A 19,755-nucleotide genomic window follows, 5' to 3' on the forward strand; every position below is an offset into this window, starting at 1 on the left:
TGGGCAAAATTGTGAGTGAGCCCACTCCCTTGGATGAGAAGCAACCCCACACATGAATGGTCTCAGGATGCTTTACTGTTGGCATGACACAGGACTGATGGTAGCGCTCACCTTTTCTTCTCTGGACAAGCCTTTTTCCAGATGCCCCAATCAATCGGAAAGAGGCTTCATCGGAGAATATGACTTTGCCCCAGTCCTCAGCAGTCCCTTCATCATACTTTCTGCAGAAGATCAATCTGTCCCTGATGTTTTTTTTGGAGAGAAGTGGCTTCTTTGCCGGCCTTCTTGACACCAGGCCATCTTCCAAAAGTCTTCGCCTCACTGTGCATGCAGATGCGCTCACACCTGCCTGCTGCCATTCCTGAACAAGCTCTGCACTGGTGGCACTCCGATCCCGCAGCTGAATTCTCTTTAGGAGACGATCCTGGCGCTTGCTGGACTTTCTTGGATGCCCTGAAGCCTTCTTAACAAGAATTGAACCTCTTTCCTTGAAGTTCTTGATGATCCTATAAATTGTTGATTGAGGTGCAATCTTAGTAGCCACAATATTCTTGCCTGTGAAGCCATTTTTATGCAACGCGATGATGGCTGCACGCGTTTCTTTGCAGGTCACCATGGTTAACAATGGAAGAACAATGATTTCAAGAATCACCCTCCTTTTAACATGTCAAGTCTTCCATTTTAACCCAATCAGCCTGACATAATGATCTCCAGCCTTGTGCTCGTCAACATTCTCACCTGAGTTAACAAGACGATTACTGAAATGATCTCAGCGGGTCCTTTAATGACAGCAATGAAATGGGATTAAGTAAATTTTCATGGCAAAGAAGGACTATGCAATTCATCTGATCACTCTTCATAACATTCTGGAGTATATGCAAATTGCTATTATAAAAACTTAAGCAGCAACTTTTCCAATATTTATGTAATTCTCAAAACTTTTGGCCACGACTGTATACGGAGTGCGAAAAAGCTCCTATAATTACATGACTCAACTAGTCAGACCTTCAATCCACCTCTCATCCTATCCCAGTTAGGAAGAACTCCCCCCATCACAGGTCCTACCTGGTCACAGGTAAGAGAAGTGGAGATGTACAATACCCCTCCACACTTCTATCTCAGGGCGGCCCCTTCTAGCTGGTCACAGCAGCTCTGCTCAATCACCTCATTTATTCTGTAACATGACTAGACTAGTCAGCCCCGGACTACTTTGTCATACCTTCAATCCACCTCTCATCCTATCCCAGTTAGGAAGAACTCCTCCCATCCCAGGTCCTACCTGGTCACAGGTAAGAGAAGTGGAGGATGTACGATAGACCAGACTACGATGCAAAGTTTTAAATCGCACTCGATGTTCAGTCTGTGAGGTTGTAAAGTGCCCAAATTGTACATCCATTCCACCTCTTTTTTGTTGATTTTGGCACAGAAGTACATCCCCCCCCCCCACGCCAGTGTGTTTTAACTAGTTCTACACCAGTGAACCTTAATCCTTTAGGATTCTTTTGATTACATTTATTGAAATGTAGGGGTACACTATGGGTCTCCAGGCCTTTTTTTATGTTGCGAATATGCTCCTGTACCCTTGTGCCAAAAAAACGGATGACATCTGTTTTTTTCGCGGATCCATTGTAACAATGCCTAAAACGGACAAGAATAGGACATGTTCTATTTTTTTTTTCTCGAGGCTACGAAACTGACATACTGATGCGGACAGCATATGATGTGCCGTCCGCATTTCTTTTGCGGACCCATTGAAATGAATGGGTCCGCATTCTATCCGCAAAAAAAAACGGAACGGACACGGAAACAAACAACGTTTGTGTGCATGTAGCCTTAGATAGAGAGATGACATGATGTTAGAGACAGCTGCCAGACAATTACTGGTGTTTTGGAGTACAGCAGGGGGGCTGTCAGGGGATGAAGTATATAGTTGGGTGTCATCAACATAGAGATTGTACTAAAAACCAAATTTACTGATATTCTGTCGAATCAGGGTTGTGTAGAGAGAGAAGAGTAGAGGACCTAGGACTGAACCAGAAGAAACTCCAACACCGAGAGGGAGATAAGAAGTAGAACCAACAAATGATACACTAAAGCCTCTTGCACACGACCATATGGACTTTTCACTATTTTGTGGTCCGCAAAAAATACAAAAACAGCTGGCCCCTGATAGAACAGTACTATCCTTGTCCGTTATGCGGACAATAATAGGACAAGTTCTATCTTTGAATGGAAATACAGAAACGGAAAGCATACGGAGTACCTTCTGTTTTTTTTTGCGGATCCATTGAAATGAATGGTTCCGTAAAACGGAACACAAAAAACGGAATGTAAAGCAATTTTTTTGTTACCTTACATCACAAAAAGTGTAATAGCAAGCGATCAAAAAGTCATGCACCCCAAAATAGTACCAATCTAACCGTCATCTCATCCCGCAAAAATGATACCCAACCTGAGACAATCGCCAAAAAACTGAAAAAACTATGGCTCTCAGACTATGGAGATACTAAAACATGTTTTTTTTTGTGTCAAAAATGATATTATTGTGTAAAACCTAAATAAATAAAAAAGTATACATATTAGGTATCGTCACGTCCGTAAGAACCTGCTCTATAAAAATAGCACATGATCTAACCTGTCAGATGAACGTTGTAAATAATAAAAAAATAAAAACAGTGCCAAAACAGCTATTTTTTGGCAAATTTTCCATTTTAATTCATTTTTTCCCATAGCAAAGCAAGGGTTAACAGCCAAACAAAACTCAATATTTATTGCCCTGATTCTTTAGTTTATAGAAATGCCCCATATGTGGTCGTAAACTGCTGTATGGCCACACGGCAGGGCGCAGAAGGAAAGGAGCGCTGTATGGTTTTTGGAAGGCAGTTTTTGCTGGACTGGTTTTTTGACACCATGTCCCATTTGAAGCCCCCCCGATGCACCCCTAGAGTATAAACTCCAAAAAATGACCCCATTTTGGAAACTACACCCCACAAGGTATTCAAAACTGATTTTACAAACTTTGTTAACCATTTATGTGTTCCACAAGAGTTATTTGCAAATGGAGATGAAATTTCAGAATTTCTATTTTTTGTTACTTTGCCTCACAAAAAGTGTAATATAGAGCAACCAAAAATCCTATGTACCCTAAAATAGTACCAACAAAACTGCCACCTTATCCCGTAGTTTCCAAAATGGGACATGGTGTCTAAAAACAATCCAGCAAAATCTGCCTTCCAGAAACCATATGGTGTTCCTTTCCTTCTGAGCCCTGCCGTGTGCCCGTACAGCAGTTTACGACCACATATGGGGTGTTTCTGTAAACTACAGAATCAGGGCCATAAATAAAGAGTTTTGTTTGGCTGTTAACCCTTGCTTTGTTACTGGAAAAAATGGATTAAAATTGTAAATTTGCAAAAAAATTGAAATTCTGAAATTTCATCTCCATTTGCCAACACATAAATGGTTAACAAAGTTTCTAAAATCAGTTTTGAATACCTTGAGGGGTGTAGTTTCCAAAATGGGGTCTTTTTTGGGTGGTTTTAATTATTTAAGCCTCACAAAGTGACTTCAGACCTGAACTGGTCCTTAAAAAATGGGTTTTGGAAATTCTCTGAAAAATGCTTGTAAACTTCTAAGCCTTGTAACGTCCCCAAAAAATAAAATATCATTCCCAAAATTATCCAAACATGAAGTAGACATATGGGGAATGTAAAGTAATAACTATTTTTGGAGGTATTACTATGTATTATAGAAGTAGAGAAATTGAAACTTGGAAATTTTCAAATTTTTCCAAATTTTTGGTAAATTTTGTATTTTTTTATAAAAAAAATGAAATTTTTTGTCTCCATTTTACCAGTGTCATGAAGTACTGACGCAGGGCGGCGCTATTAAAGGGAACTTATCTCCTGTCCACTGATTGTGGGGGTCCATCCGCTGGGGGCCCCTGCTAGTCATGAGAACGGGGCCCATGTTCCCCCATTGGAATGGAGCAGCAGACAAGCTCAAATCAACTACAAAGAAAATCCCCAGCGATAAGACACAGCGCGGCCATTTATGTGCTAACACTAGAAATAACAGAAGAGAATACATTCTCCCCCCCCCTGAGGAAATCCTTCATCTGCCCCGACATAAGATATCGCTGACATCATTTCTAATAACTGATATGGAGAAAAGGGACAGAGTTACCCCTAAACATCTCCGGAGCACACACAGAGCCCCGATACCAGCAGATTACATCGCCGGCTCTGCTACATGGACATGACAAAGACTCAGCTGTAGTAACTGAACATTACACATACACAGCTCTGCTGCACACACTGATACAAGTCTTCAGAGGCATATTACACATAAACGGCTTGGTTGTATACACATACAGCTCAACTACACAGACATTACACACATACAGCTCATCTACATAAACGTTACAGGTTTACAGCTCTGCTACATACAGACTGGGATTACAAGCAGTACAGCAGAGCCAGAGACCTGTGTACAGGGAGCGGATAATCCTGGTCATGTGATCTGCATGACTCCTCCCACACACGATCACATGGGTTTGAAATCACACAGGTCCTGTACCTTCTGCTGCACAACCTAACTCCTCCCACACCTGATCACATGGTCATGACATCATCACAGGTCCTGTAACTTCTGGAGCCTGACTCCTCCCACACATGGTCAAGACATCATCACAGGTCCTGTACCTTGTCCTACTGCACAACCTGACTCCTCCCACACACGATCACATGGGTATGACATCACACAGGTCCTGTACCTTCTCCTGCAGCACAGCCTGGAGCCTGACTCCTCCCACACATGATCACATGGACATGACATCATCACAGGTCCTGTACTTCCTCCTGCAGCACATCCTGGAGCCCGACTCCTGTACATGGTGGTAGAAATTACAGCCCAGGAGGCTCCATAGTGAAGGGTTGTCAGAGGAGGACACGCCTGCCCCCAGGTAAGTGGAACACTCATCACATCCACACATATAAGGCTCCATCCGCCCTTAAGGCCAAGTTCACACTTCAGTTATTTCCTTCAGTTATTCAGCCCAGACCAGTAGTGAAGCTACTCAGAGATCAGGTGTAATGGGAAGATCTGCACTTGTTCTGTGTTTTTCTCCCACACCAGGTTTTGGCTCACAATAACTGATGGAAATAACTGATCAAATAACTGAAGTGTGAACTCAGCCTAATCTACAAATTCCAGAGAACATGAAGGAAGTAAAGACGCAGCTTCTGGGGCAGGACACCAGCTTACAAATAATAAAATACAAATCACAAGAGGTTAATTCTAATATACATTTCATTTCAAGACGCTGCCAAGACGTGCAACAAAAGCCTGGACCAGGGGGCGTTATATAGAAGACATATCCAAGAGATCTCAGAGACGTGGACTGGAGGAGGGGGCGTTATATAGAAGACATATCTAGGAGATCTCAGAGACGTGGACTGGAGGAGGGGGCGTTAAATAGAAGACATATCCAGGAGATCTCAGAGATGTGTACTGGAGGAGGGGGCGTTATATAGAAGACATCCAGGAGATCTCAGAGACGTGGACTGGAGCAGGGGACGTTATATAGAAGACATATCCAGGAGATCTCAGCGACGTGGACTGGAGCAGGGGACGTTATATAGAAGACATATCCAGGAGATCTCAGAGACGTGGACTGGAGGAGGGGGCGTTATATAGAAGACATATCCAGGAGATCTCAGAGATGTGGACTGGAGCAGGGGGCGTTATATAGAAGACATATCCAGGAGATCTCAGAGACGTGGACTGAAGCAGGGGGCGTTATATAGAAGACATATCCAGGATATATCAGAGACGTGGACTGAAGCAGGGGACGTTATATAGAAGACATATCCAGGAGATCTCAGAGACGTGGACTGGAGGAGGGGATGTTATATAGAAGACATATCCAGGAGATCTCAGAGATGTGGACTGGAGCAGGGGGCGTTATATAGAAGACATATCCAGGAGATCTCAGAGACGTGGACTGAAGCAGGGGGCGTTATATAGAAGACATATCCAGGAGATCTCAGAGACGTGGACTGGAGGAGGGGGCGTTATATAGAAGACATATCCAGGAGATCTCAGAGACGTGGACTGGAGGAGGGGGCGTTATATAGAAGACATATCCAGGAGATCTCAGAGACATGGACTGGAGGAGGGGGCGTTATATAGAAGACATATCCAGGAGATCTCAGAGACGTGGACTGAAGCAGGGGGCGTTATATAGAAGACATATCCAGGAGATCTCAGAGACGTGGACTGGAGGAGGGGGCGTTATATAGAAGACATATCCAGGAGATCTCAGAGACGTGGACTGGAGGAGGGGGCGTTATATAGAAGACATATCCAGGAGATCTCAGAGACATGGACTGGAGGAGGGGGCGTTATATAGAAGACATATCCAGGAGATCTCAGAGACGTGGACTGAAGCAGGGGGCGTTATATAGAAGACATATCCAGGAGATCTCAGAGACGTGGACTGGAGGAGGGGGCGTTATATAGAAGACATATCCAGGAGATCTCAGAGACGTGGACTGGAGGAGGGGACACTATATAGAAGACATATCCAGGAGATCTCAGAGACAGGGGCTGGAACAGGGGGCGTTATATAGAAGACATATCCAGGAGATCTCAGAGATGTGTACTGGAACAGGGGGTGTTATATAGAAGACATATCCAGGAGATCTCAGAGACGTGGACTGGAGCAGGGGACGTTATATAGAAGACATATTCAGGAGATCTCAGAGACATGGACTGGAGGAGGGGACACTATATAGAAGACATATCCAGGAGATCTCAGAGACGTGGACTGGAGCAGGGGGCGTTATATAGAAGACATATCCAGGAGATCTCAGAGACGTGGACTGAAGCAGGGGGCGTTATATAGAAGACATATCCAGGAGATCTCAGAGACGTGGACTGAAGCAGGGGGCGTTATATAGAAGACATATCCAGGAGATCTCAGAGACAGGGGCTGGAACAGGGGGCGTTATATAGAAGACATATCCAGGAGATCTCAGAGATGTGTACTGGAACAGGGGGTGTTATATAGAAGACATATCCAGGAGATCTCAGAGATGTGGACTGGAGCAGGGGGCGTTATATAGAAGACATATCCAGGAGATCTCAGAGACGTGGACTGGAGCTGGGGGCGTGTTACAGGGAGTGCAGAATTATTAGGCAAGTTGTATTTTTGAGGATTAATGTCACGAGGGTATCAAGAGCCACGTCTGACTCCGTTATACCCGGGGTCAGGAGGTCGCAGCGGGTGGCTGCGCGCTCTATATCTAAAGATCACGTTGTTTCTTAGTGATTGTTTTCTGTGTTTGCCTTGCTATCCTTTTTGTCTCAATCAGGGATCCGTAGCTTCTCCTCCTCAGCTGTTTCTTGTCTGCCACTCCCAACCTCCTTATATTCTCCCCTCACACTTCTCTAGTTGCCAGTTATAGAGCTTCCTGCCTGGACATCTATACTGACCCGCTGGAGTTGTGAGTCCTGGTTGTCGTTCCAGAGTGCTACCCTCCGGATCCCTGTTGGGCTTCTTGTTGTCTCCTGTTGTCGCCCACCTGGGATTATATGTTGAGTTTGTATTGTCTGTCTTTCCCTTGGTGTTTTCCTTTAGAGCTAGTGGTGCGGACTAGTGTTCCCACCGCCCTGTTCACTATCTAGGGCTCAGCTTAGGGAAAGCCAGGGCTTTAGGCACGTGATCGGCGTACGGGTGAGGAACCCGTCTAGGGACGTCAGGGCAGCCAGGTGCCAGCCGCTAGGTGAGTCAGGGGTCACCACCTTCCCTCTCACTTGGGCAGGGCCTTCCTTGTTCCCTCCCTCTGCGTCACGTATGTGATAGTCACGCCGACCGTGATATTATAACTGGCCTTTACTTTTTGAGGGAAAAAAAAATAATTTTTTTTTATTTTTTTTTCTCTACTTAGAATCCAATATGGATCCTATTGCTGCCTTGGCAAAACAGCTTCAAGGCCTGTCTTTGGAGGTGGCAGGATTGAAGGCGTCTGTCCTCCAACAACAGCAGCAAATGCAGCAGACCGCACCCCCAGCGGTTGCTATGGGTAACCAGGTAGTTACAGAACCCAAGGTTGTTCTTCCTGACAGATTTTCTGGGGGAAGGGACAAATTTGCGACGTTCCGTGAGGCCTGCAAATTATACTTTAAGTTGCGCCCTTACTCCTTAGGTAATGAAGAACAGCGGGTAGGGATTGTCATTTCCCTGCTTCAGGGGGACCCACAATCCTGGGCGTTCTCGTTACCCCCTGGTTCCCAGGCTCTCCGGTCAGTGGAGGGATTTTTTGGGGCTTTGGGTCTCATATATGATGATCCTGACCGAGTCGCCCTGGCTGAGTCGAAGTTACGGAGACTCCTACAGGGAGATCGGTCAGCAGAGGAATATTGCTCAGAGTTCCGTAGGTGGGCTACGGATACTCAGTGGAACGACCCGGCTCTCAGGAGTCAGTTCTGCTCTGGGTTATCTGAAAGGGTTAAGGATGCACTGGCGCTGTATGAGACCCCCCTTTCCCTTGATGCTGTTATGTCCCTCTCTATCAGAATAGATAGGCGTCTTAGGGAGAGATCGAAAATTCCTGAGCAATTGGTTAACTCTCCCAAGCAACAATTAGACTGTACTGACTTAGATGAGCCTATGCAGCTAGGCGGAACTTCTCGTCAGGTCCGTCCTCCTGAGGTTTGCCGCAGGGGGGGGGGCTTGTTTTTTCTGTGGGGGGAAGGGTCATTTCATTAATGGATGAGACATTGGTTTATATTTTGGCCAAAGCATAGTAAGCCACTCACCGCGTCAAGGCTGTCTCATGAGTGGTCCCTAACTCTTGTTCCTACCTGTTCATGGGCCATGACAGCCACATAAAATCCAGGGAATGCAGGTCAGCATGCAAGCCAAGTACACTTTGCTTGTAACCCCGTCCGGTGCCATTACAGCTTTCATCGGATCCAGGGATGCAAGTACCAACATGCATGCTGAACCCACCATATACTTCTCCAGGAGAAGTATATGGTGGGTTCAGCATGCATGTTGGTACTTGCATCCCTGGATCCGATGAAAGCTGTAATGGCACCGGACGGGGTTACAAGCAAAGTGTACTTGGCTTGCATGCTGACCTGCATTCCCTGGATTTTATGTGGCTGTCATGGCCCATGAACAGGTAGGAACAAGAGTTAGGGACCACTCATGAGACAGCCTTGACGCGGTGAGTGGCTTACTATGCTTTGGCCAAAATATAAACCAATGTCTCATCCAGCATGGAGGGCAGAGTGCTGGATGTAGTGTGCGATCACATTTGCATTTTCCGTTTGTGTATGTATTTCGCCATAGTGATGTGCACCTGCAGGCAGGTTGTGCTGATTCAAACTTCCTATTTTTTTTTTTTTCTTTGTAGCATATATTGGAGGCGTGGCGATCTCCTTGGAGTCATTGCACACCTGACCAGTTAATCTGTCCTTGAGGCTGGTTTTAAAGTCAGTATAAAACTGAGTCTGCTTGTATAGAACCTACCATTAGCCATTTGGCTCCAGGAGAAGTATATGGTGGGTTCAGCATGCATGTTGGTACTTGCATCCCTGGATCCGATGAAAGCTGTAATGGCACCGGACGGGGTTACAAGCAAAGTGTACTTGGCTTGCATGCTGACCTGCATTCCCTGGATTTTATGTGGCTGTCATGGCCCATGAACAGGTAGGAACAAGAGTTAGGGACCACTCATGAGACAGCCTTGACGCGGTGAGTGGCTTACTATGCTTTGGCCAAAATATAAACCAATGTCTCATCCAGCATGGAGGGCAGAGTGCTGGATGTAGTGTGCGATCACATTTGCATTTTCCGTTTGTGTATGTATTTCGCCATAGTGATGTGCACCTGCAGGCAGGTTGTGCTGACTCAAACTTCCTATTTTTTTCTTTTTCTTTGTAGCATATATTGGAGGCGTGGCGATCTCCTTGGAGTCATTGCACACCTGACCAGTTAATCTGTCCTTGAGGCTGGTTTTAAAGTCAGTATAAAACTGAGTCTGCTTGTATAGAACCTACCATTAGCCATTTGGCTCCAGGAGAAGTATATGGTGGGTTCAGCATGCATGTTGGTACTTGCATCCCTGGATCCGATGAAAGCTGTAATGGCACCGGACGGGGTTACAAGCAAAGTGTACTTGGCTTGCATGCTGACCTGCATTCCCTGGATTTTATGTGGCTGTCATGGCCCATGAACAGGTAGGAACAAGAGTTAGGGACCACTCATGAGACAGCCTTGACGCGGTGAGTGGCTTACTATGCTTTGGCCAAAATATAAACCAATGTCTCATCCAGCATGGAGGGCAGAGTGCTGGATGTAGTGTGCGATCACATTTGCATTTTCCGTTTGTGTATGTATTTCGCCATAGTGATCTGCACCTGCAGGCAGGTTGTGCTGACTCAAACTTCCTATTTTTTTTTTTCATTTCATTAATGTCTGTCCCTCCTTTCTCAAAAACAAAAGACCGTCGGAAAACTACTAACCCCAGGCTGTGCGGAGGATGTCAGCCGGGGGGTATACGTTTCCTCCATACGAACATCTCAATTTGTGTTACCAGCGGTTATTGTTTTTGGTGTTAAGACGGAGTCTATTTCTTTTTTTCTAGACAGTGGAGCGGGGTATATTTGATAGATGCCCATTTTGCCCGCACTATGGGTTTGTCTCTCTGCACGCTGCAGAGACCTATTCCCGTATTCGCTATAGATTCGGCTCCTCTGTCTCAGAGAAACCTCACCCACATTGTTCATAATTTACACCTTCGGGTAGGGGACCACCATAATGAGTGTCTTTCATGTTACGTTCTGGAGGGCCTTCCCTCTCCTGTGGTATTGGGTCTTCCCTGGTTGGTAGCGCACAATCCAGTGGTGGATTGGCAGGCCAGGGAGATATTGGAGTGGAGTGAGCATTGCAGAGAGAATTGCTTAAATAACAATTGCTTAATCGCCTCCATAGCTTCCCTACCTACATTTATTTCGGACTTTGAGGACGTTTTTTCTGAAAAGGGTTGTCAGAAGTTACCACCTCATCGTCCTTATGATTGCCCGGTTAACCTGATTCCCGGTGCAAAATTACCCAAGTCCAGGTTGTATAATCTTTCGGGTCCCGAGAGACAAGCCATGAAAGATTATATCTCCGAGAGTCTGGCTAAGGGACACATCAGACCCTCTTCTTCACCCGTGGCTGCAGGGTTTTTCTTTGTTAAAAAGAAAGATGGGGGCCTGCGTCCTTGCCTAGATTTCCGTGAGCTAAACCAGATAACCGTCCGAGACCCATACCCTCTTCCTCTCATTCCTGACCTTTTTAATCAGATTGCGGGTGCTAGGTGGTTCTCCAAACTTGATCTTAAGGGGGCCTACAATCTGATTCGTATCAGGGAAGGGGATGAGTGGAAGACAGCTTTTAACACCCCTGAGGGGCATTATGAAAATCTAGTTATGCCTTTTGGTCTGACCAATGCCCGCGCTGTCTTCCAACATTTCGTTAATGATATTTTTAGTCATCTCATCGGCAGGTTTGTAGTCATATACCTAGATGATATTTTAATATATTCGGCTGATCTGAAAACACATGAGGTGCATGTCAGGCAAGTACTGCAGGTCCTACGGACGAATAAATTATATGCGAAAATTGAAAAATGTGTCTTCGCCGTTCAGGAAATACAGTTCCTGGGATATCTATTATCTGCTTCAGGTTTTCGTATGGATCCTGGGAAGGTCCAGGCAATTTTAGATTGGGATCTTCCTGAGAACCTTAAAGCCCTACAACGGTTTTTGGGTTTCGCAAATTTCTATAGAAAGTTCATTAAAAATTATTCAGTGATCGTTAAACCCCTTACCGACATGACTAGGAAGGGGACTGATTTTTCCAAATGGTCTGACGCCGCTAAAAATGCATTTTCCTCTCTAAAAGAGAGGTTTACCTCGGCACCTGTTCTAATTCAACCTGATGTCTCCCAGCCTTTTATTGTTGAGGTAGATGCATCAGAGGTGGGAGTGGGGGCTGTATTGTCTCAGGGTCCGTCTCCTGGCAAATGGCGCCCTTGCGCTTTCTTTTCCAAAAAATTATCTTCTGCAGAGAAGAACTATGATGTTGGAAATAGGGAACTGTTGGCGATTAAACTGGCGCTTGAAGAGTGGCGTCACTTCTTAGAGGGAGCAATCCACCCCGTCACGGTGATTACGGATCACAAAAACCTTCTGTACCTAGAATCGGCTAAGCGTCTCACCCCTAGACAAGCTAGGTGGTCGCTATTCTTTACCAGATTTAACTTTGTAATCACCTATCGTCCTGGGGCAAAAAATACCAAGGCAGACGCGTTATCTCGTAGTTTCCCTGGAGGGGGTAATGTTAGTGATCCGGTACCTATTTTACAAAGAGGAGTGGTTGTCTCTGCTGTACACTCTGTTCTAGAGGGAAAGGTGTTAGAGGCCCAGGGGGACGCCCCGGCCTCTTGTCCCTCAGAGAAATTGTTTGTACCGTTAAACCTGCGTCTTGAATTATTAAAAGAACATCATAATTCGGCACTTGCTGGGCACCCGGGTAGTAAAGCAACCTTGGAGCTATTATCTCGTCGTTTTTGGTGGCCAAGGTTGCGTCAGGATGTAATGGATTTCGTGTCTACTTGCTCTACTTGTGCACGCGCGAAAGTCTCTCATACACGTCCAGCAGGGTCTTTATTGCCACTTTTTATCCCCAATAGGCCATGGACACATCTGTCAATGGATTTCATCACTGACTTACCGTTGTCTGCGGGTAAAACAGTTATTTTGGTAGTAGTAGACAGGTTTAGCAAAATGGTACACTTTATCGCGCTACCCGCACTTCCTAATGCTAAAACTCTTGCTCAGGTGTTTATCAGTGAAATCGTGAAGCTTCACGGGGTCCCTTCCGATGTGGTTTCGGATCGGGGAACCCAGTTTATTTCTAAGTTTTGGAAAGCTTTTTGTTCCCGTTTGGGGGTACACTTGTCCTTTTCCTCAGCTTTCCATCCTCAGTCGAATGGACAGACTGAGCGTACCAACCAAAACCTAGAAACATATTTAAGGTGTTTTGTGTCTGAAAACCAAGAGTTGTGGTCATCATATTTACCGTTAGCTGAGTTTGCCATAAATAATCATTATCAGGAGTCCACTGGCAAGTCACCATTCCTTGGTGCATACGGTTTTTATCCCCAATTTTGTACTTTCAAAGAGGGGGGGTCTTCTGGGGTTCCCGAAGAAGAAAGGTTTTCTTCATCTCTTTCATCGGTATGGCAGAAGGTGCAAGTTAACTTGAAAAAGATGAGTGGTAAATATAAATGCATGGCCGATAAGAAACGGTCGCCAGGTCCGGACCTAGGAGTGAATGACTGTGTGGTTGTCTACTAGGAATATTAAGTTGAAGGTTCCTTCATGGAAACTGGGCCCTAGGTTCATTGGTCCTTATAAAATAGTAGCCGTTATTAACCCTGTGGCTTTTCGCCTGGAGCTACCTCAGACTTTTAAGATCCATAACGTCTTCCATAAATCGTTACTCAAGAAGTATGTTCCACCTCTAGAACCATCACCACTGCCACCTCCTCCTGTTATTGTGGATGGTAATCTGGAGTTTCAAATAGCCAGAATTGTTGATTCTCGTCGGGTCCGCCGCTCTCTTCAGTATCTGGTGCATTGGAGGGGTTACGGTCCCGAGGAAAGAATGTGGGTTCCAGCGTCAGAGGTAAACGCCAACAGGTTAATTCAGGCTTTCCATACCTCTCATCCGGAGAGACCTGGTCCTGAGTGTCCGGAGGCCCCTCGTGAAAGGGGGGGTACTGTCACGAGGGTATCAAGAGCCACGTCTGACTCCGTTATACCCGGGGTCAGGAGGTCGCAGCGGGTGGCTGCGCGCTCTATATCTCAAGATCACGTTGTTTCTTAGTGATTGTTTTCTGTGTTTGCCTTGCTATCCTTTTTGTCTCAATCAGGGATCCGTAGCTTCTCCTCCTCAGCTGTTTCTTGTCTGCCACTCCCAACCTCCTTATATTCTCCCCTCACACTTTTCTAGTTGCCAGTTATAGAGCTTCCTGCCTGGACATCTATACTGACCCACTGGAGTTGTGAATCCTGGTTGTCGTTCCAGAGTGCTACCCTCCGGATCCCTGTTGGGCTTCTTGTTGTCTCCTGTTGTCGCCCACCTGGGATTATATGTTGAGTTTGTATTGTCTGTCCTTCCCTTGGTGTTTTCCTTTAGAGCTAGTGGTGCGGACTAGTGTTCCCACCGCCCTGTTCACTATCTAGGGCTCAGCTTAGGGAAAGCCAGGGCTTTAGGCACGTGATCGGCGTACGGGTGAGGAACCCGTCTAGGGACGTCAGGGCAGCCAGGTGCCAGCCGCTAGGTGAGTCAGGGGTCACCACCTTCCCTCTCACTTGGGCAGGGCCTTCCTTGTTCCCTCCCTCTGCGTCACGTATGTGATAGTCACGCCGACCGTGATAATTAATTTTATTATTAAACAACAACCATGTTCTCAATGAACCCAAAAAACTCATTAATATCAAAGCTGAATATTTTTGGAAGTAGTTTTTAGTTTGTTTTTAGTTTTAGCTATTTTAGGGGGATATCTGTGTGTGCAGGTGACTATTACTGTGCATAATTATTAGGCAACTTAACAAAAAACAAATATATACCCATTTCAATTATTTATTTTTACCAGTGAAACCAATATAACATCTCAACATTCACAAATATACATTTCTGACATTCAAAAACAAAACAAAAACAAATCAGTGACCAATATAGCCACCTTTCTTTGCAAGGACACTCAAAAGCCTGCCATCCATGGATTCTGTCAGTGTTTTGATCTGTTCACCATCAACATTGCGTGCAGCAGCAACCACAGCCTCCCAGACACTGTTCAGAGAGGTGTACTGTTTTCCCTCCTTGTAAATCTCACATTTGATGATGGACCACAGGTTCTCAATGGGGTTCAGATCAGGTGAACAAGGAGGCCATGTCATTAGATTTTCTTATTTTATACCCTTTCTTGCCAGCCACGCTGTGAAGTACTTGGACGCGTGTGATGGAGCATTGTCCTGCATGAAAATCATGTTTTTCTTGAAGGATGCAGACTTCTTCCTGTACCACTGCTTGAAGAAAGTGTCTTCCAGAAACTGGCAGTAGGACTGGGAGTTGAGCTTGACTCCATCCTCAACCCGAAAAGGCCCCACAAGCTCATCTTTGATGATACCAGCCCAAACCAGTACTCCACCTCCACCTTGCTGGTGTCTGAGTCGGACTGGAGCTCTCTGCCCTTTACCAATCCAGCCACGGGCCCATCCATCTGGCCCATCAAGACTCACTCTCATTTCATCAGTCCATAAAACCTTAGAAAAATCAGTCTTGAGATATTTCTTGGCCCAGTCTTGACGTTTCAGCTTGTGTGTCTTGTTCAGTGGTGGTCGTCTTTCAGCCTTTCTTACCTTGGCCATGTCTCTGAGTATTGCACACCTTGTGCTTTTGGGCACTCCAGTGATGTTGCAGCTCTGAAATATGGCCAAACTGGTGGCAAGTGGCATCTTGGCAGCTGCACGCTTGACTTTTCTCAGTTCATGGGCAGTTATTTTGCGCCTTGGTTTTTCCACACGCTTCTTGCGACCCTGTTGACTATTTTGAATGAAACGCTTGATTGTTCGATGATCACGCTTCAGAAGCTTTGCAATTTTAAGAGTGCTGCATCCCTCTGCAAGATATCTCACTATTTTTGACTTTTCTGAGCCTGTCAAGTCCTTCTTTTGACCCATTTTGCCAAAGGAAAGGAAGTTGCCTAATAATTATGCACACCTGATATAGGGTGTTGATGTCATTAGACCACACCCCTTCTCATTACAGAGATGCACATCACCTAATATGCTTAATTGGTAGTAGGCTTTCGAGCCTATACAGCTTGGAGTAAGACAACATGCATAAAGAGGATGATGTGGTCAAAATACTCATTTGCCTAATAATTCTGCACTCAATGTATAGAAGACATATCCAGGAGATATCAGAGACGTGGACTGGAGGAGGGGACGTTATATAGAAGACATATCCAGGAGATCTCAGAGACGTGGACTGGAGGAGGGGGCGTTATATAGAAGACATATCCAGGAGATCTCAGAGACGTGGACTGGAGGAGGGGGCGTTATATAGAAGACATATCCAGGAGATTTCAGAGACGTGGACTGGACCAGGGGGCGATATATAGAAGACATATCCAGGAGATCTCAGAGACGTGGACTGGAGGAGGGGGCGTTATATAGAAGACATATACAGGAGATCTCAGAGACGTGGACTGGAGGTAGGGTTGTTGTGGGTATCGAAATTTTGATACCCAATCTATACTTTTGTCCCGGTATCGATACGATACCGGGATTTCCATTTTTTTTATACTGGGCTGCGCTGCTGCGCAGTCTAGTATCTCTGAACATGAGCGCGCTGCTGTCAGCGCACTCATGTTCCCTCAGCAGCACAGGGGAAAAGGAAGAAATATCTCCCTCCCCCTGTGCTGCTTCTGCCGCTGCCACTAATGGGGAGAGAGGGGAGGGCGCACTGCGCCACCAATGATAGTACTTTTCATGGGTTCGGACTTTAAGTATTAGGCTACACAGAGCGGCGCCCAGAGATGTCCCTGCACTTACTATTTTTCCCGGGCGCTGCTCCTTTCGCCCGCTGTGCGCCTGTGCCTCATTACCGTCTCCTGCAGTCCTGCTCCATATGCTAATTACTATCGGAGCAATGGGGAGGAGACATCAGCTTCTCTAGTGGGCGTTCCTTCTCCCTGGCTGTAGCACTATCCAATCGCAGCGCAGGGAGAAGAAACGCCCACTAGAGAAGCTGCTGTCTTCTCCCTATTGCTCCTATAGTAATAAGCATATGGAGCAGGACTGCAGGAGACGGTAATGGGGCACAGGCGCACAGCGGGCGAATAGAGCAGCGCCCAGGATTAATAGTAAGTGCTTGGACATCCCTGGGCGCCGCTCTGTGTAGCCTAATACTTAAAAAAGTCCGAACCCATATAAGGTCGTCTTTAACTTTTAATACAGGAGGCAGGTGCCGGCAGCAGAATCGCATAGCCGACATCCTGCCTCTGACAGGGAGCTGTGATCAGCGGCAGCAGTTAACCCCTCATGTGCGGCACCTGAAGGGTTAAATGCCGCTGATCTGCTGCCAGTACCCGCCTCCTGTATTAAGGGTTAATTATCATCGGTGGCGCAGTGCCCCCTGCCCCCCCCTCAACCCCCCAGTATTATAATCATTGGTGGCAGTGGCCACAGGGTCCCCTCCCCTCCTCCTCATTGGTGGCAGTGGCAGCTTCTGATTGGAGCCCCAGCTGTGTAATCCTGGGGCTCCGATCAGTTACCATGGCAGCCAGGAAGTCCTGGCTTCCATAGTCGGCTCTAGGGTTGTTGCGGGTATCGAAATTTCGATACCCAATCGATACTTTTGTCCCGGTTTCGATACGATACCGGGATTTCCATTTTTCTATACTGGGCTGCGCTGCTGCGCAGTCTAGTATCTCTGAACATGAACGCGCTGCTGTCAGTGCGCTCATGTCCTCTCAGCAGCACAGGAGAGAAGGAAGCTGTCCACCAATGAGAAGAGAGGGGCGGGCGCACTGTGCCACCAATGATACGACTTTTCCTACACAGAGCTACCTTCTCCTCTCCTGCTCCACATGCTAATTATTATCGGAGCAATGGGGAGCAGACATCAGCTTCTCTAGCAGGCGTTCCTTCTCCCTGCGCTGCGATTGGACAGCGCTACAGCCAGGGGAGAAGGAACGCCCACTAGAGAAGCTGATGGTCTCCTCCACATTGCTCCGATAGTAATTAGCATATGGAGCAGGAGAGGAGACAGTAATGGGGCACTGCGGGCGAACGGAGCGGCGCCCAGGACTAATAGTAAGTGCTGGGACATCTCTGGGCGCCGCTCTGTGTAGCCTAATACTTAAAGTCTGGACCCAGGAAAAGTAGTCTTTAACACATAATACAGGAGGTGGGTGCCGGCAGCAGAATCGCATAGCCGGCACCCTGCCCCTGACAGGGAGCTGCGATCAGCGGCAGTTAACCCCTAAGGTGCGGCACTTGAGGGGTTAACTGCCGCTGATCTGCCAGTACCCGCCTCCTGTATTAAGGTGTAATTATCATTTGTGGCGCAGTGCGCCCTCCTTCCCCCCTCAACCCCCCCACCCCATTAAAATCATTGGTGGCACAGTGCGCCAGCCCCTCTCAACCCCCCCAGTAGTAAAATCATTGGTGGCAGTGGCCACAGGGTCCTCTCCCCTCCCCCTCATTGGTGGTGCAGTTGCATTTTCTGATCAGAGCCCCAGCAATGTAATCCTGGGGCTCCGATTGGTTACCATGGCAGCCAGGATGCTACTGAAGCCCTGGCTGCCATGGTAACATCCCTGATGCTGTGTGCACTATCCGCAGGGACAGTGTGAGGTCCTATTCACCCGGATAGAGCTCTATCAGGGTGAATAGGACAAGGGATGAAAAAAATCACAGGTTCTAGCCCCTAAGGGGGAGAAAGTCAAATCAGTCTAAATAAAAAGTGTAAAAAATAAATAAATAAAAAACTTTTTTTTAAAAAACACCTAAATATTAAGTATGAATCACCCCCTTTCCCAATTTCACATATAAAATGTATAAATAATAAACATCACATATCGCCACATCAGAAAATTCCAAACTATTAAAATATAAAAAAAATCTATGCGGTGAACGCCGGAACAGAAAAAATAAATGAAAAAAAAGGGTCATTCGCAATTTTTTTAAAATGCAGAATGCACATGGCTTTTTTGGTTTATTTTTTTCGCATGGTATCGAGTATCGCAATACTTTTTCATGGCATCGAAACCGGATCCAAAATTTGTTATCGTAACAACTCTGCACAAAGCCCAGGGGAGCAAGGAGAGTGTGAGGTCCTATTCACCCAAAAAAAAAAAAGTTTAAAAAAACACACCAAAATATTAAGTATAAATCACCCCCTTTTCCAATTTTACATATAAAATATATAAACAATAAATAAATAAACATCACCACGTCCGAAAAGTCCAAACTATTAAAATATAAAAAAAAATCTGCGCGATTCGCAATTTTTTTTTTTTCAAATGCGGAATGCACATGGCTTTTTTGTTTTATTTTTTTCGCGTGGTATCGAATGGTATCGAGTATTGCAATACTTACTTATACGGTATCGAAATCGAATAGAAATTTTGGTATCGCAACAACTCTAACTGGAGGGGGGGGGTGTTATATAGAAGACATATTCTGGAGATCTCAGAGACGTGGACTGGAGCAGGGGATGTTATATAGAAGACAAATCCAGGAGATCTCAGAGATGTGGACTGGAGCAGGGGGCGTTATATAGAAGACATATCTAGGAGATCTCAGAGACGTGGACTGGAGCATGGGGTGTTATATAAAAGACATATCCTGGAGATCTCAGAGACAGGGGCTGGAACAGGGTAAAACATATAAAAAGTTACTATAAAGATGAATTCCACTGACTTCTTTCTGATATCCATAGACACAATAGAGAGATGAATAAATCTAACGCCCAAAACATATAAAATTCAAACTTTATTGAAAAAAAGTCGCTAAAAGACGACTGGATAAAAACGTGTCGCTCTACAAGAAGAGGATCACCCCCCCCCCCCCCCTTCCCTAGGATTACGAAGCTGATACAGGAGACGAGGCTGAAGT

The 19,755-nt window shown here is 45.9% G+C and overlaps 1 protein-coding gene and 1 long non-coding RNA gene across 2 annotated transcripts in view; both read left to right on the forward strand.

Moving 5' to 3' along the window:
• Window positions 1–19,755, forward strand: part of LOC121003535 (gastrula zinc finger protein XlCGF26.1-like) — a 1,829,815-nt gene that overhangs the window by 1,567,540 nt on the left and 242,520 nt on the right. The window lies entirely within an intron of this gene.
• The window catches only part of LOC121003603, a 42,144-nt gene continuing 27,262 nt past the window's right edge, over window positions 4,874–19,755 (forward strand). Inside the window, exon 1 of the long non-coding RNA XR_005779545.1 lies at window positions 4,874–4,963. This is a non-coding gene — a long non-coding RNA (uncharacterized LOC121003603). The remainder of the gene's footprint in view (window positions 4,964–19,755) is intronic.

Source organism: Bufo bufo, chromosome 6 (assembly GCF_905171765.1).
Source record: "Bufo bufo chromosome 6, aBufBuf1.1, whole genome shotgun sequence".
In the NCBI taxonomy this organism is placed as follows: Eukaryota; Metazoa; Chordata; class Amphibia; order Anura; family Bufonidae; genus Bufo; species Bufo bufo.